We start from the raw sequence: 1,014 nt of genomic DNA, 5'->3' as shown, positions 1-1,014 counted from the left end.
CATGGTTTAAAGAGACAGACATGGTCAGGAGGAAGAGGCTTCATGGTTTAAAGAGACAGACATGGTCAACAGGAAGTGGCTTCATGGTTTAAAGAGACAAACATGGTCAACAGGAACAGACTTCATGGTTTAAAGAGACAGACATGGTCAACAGGAAGAGACTTCATGGTTTAAAGAGACAGACATGGTCAGGAGGAAGAGACTTCATGGTTTAAAGAGACAGACATGGTCAACAGGAAGTGACATCATGGTTTAAAGAGACAGACATGGTCAACAGGAAGTGGCTTCATGGTTTAAAGAGACAGACATGGTCAGGAGGAAGAGGCTTCATGGTTTAAAGAGACAGACATGGTCAGGAGGAAGTGGCTTCATGGTTTAAAGAGACAGACATGGTCAGGAGGAAGAGGCTTCATGGTTTAAAGAGACAGACATGGTCAACAGGAAGAGGCTTCATGGTTTAAAGAGACAGACATGGTCGGAGGAAAGTGCTTCATGGTTTAAAGAGACAGACATGGTCAGGAGGAAGAGGCTTCATGGTTTAAAGAGACAGACATGGTCAACAGGAACAGACTTCATGGTTTAAAGAGACAGACATGGTCAACAGGAAGTGGCTTCATGGTTTAAAGAGACAGACATGGTCAGGAGGAAGTGACTTCATGGTTTAAAGAGACAGACATGGTCAACAGGAAGAGGCTTCATGGTTTAAAGAGACAGACATGGTCAACAGGAAGTGGCTTCATGGTTTAAAGAGACAGACATGGTCAGGAGGAAGTGGCTTCATGGTTTAAAGAGACAGACATGGTCAGGAGGAAGAGGCTTCATGGTTTTAAAGAGACAGACATGGTCAGGAGAGAGGCTTCATGGTTTAAAGAGACAGACATGGTCAAGGAAGTGACTTCATGGTTTAAAGAGACAGACATGGTCAACAGGAAGAGGCTTCATGGTTTAAAGAGACAGACATGGTCAACAGGAAGAGGCTTCATGGTTTAAAGAGACAGACATGGTCAACAGGAA

This window comes from Salvelinus namaycush, chromosome 5 (assembly GCF_016432855.1).
Source record: "Salvelinus namaycush isolate Seneca chromosome 5, SaNama_1.0, whole genome shotgun sequence".
Taxonomy (NCBI): Eukaryota; Metazoa; Chordata; class Actinopteri; order Salmoniformes; family Salmonidae; genus Salvelinus; species Salvelinus namaycush.
Note: the sequence above shows the minus strand (reverse complement) of the source record.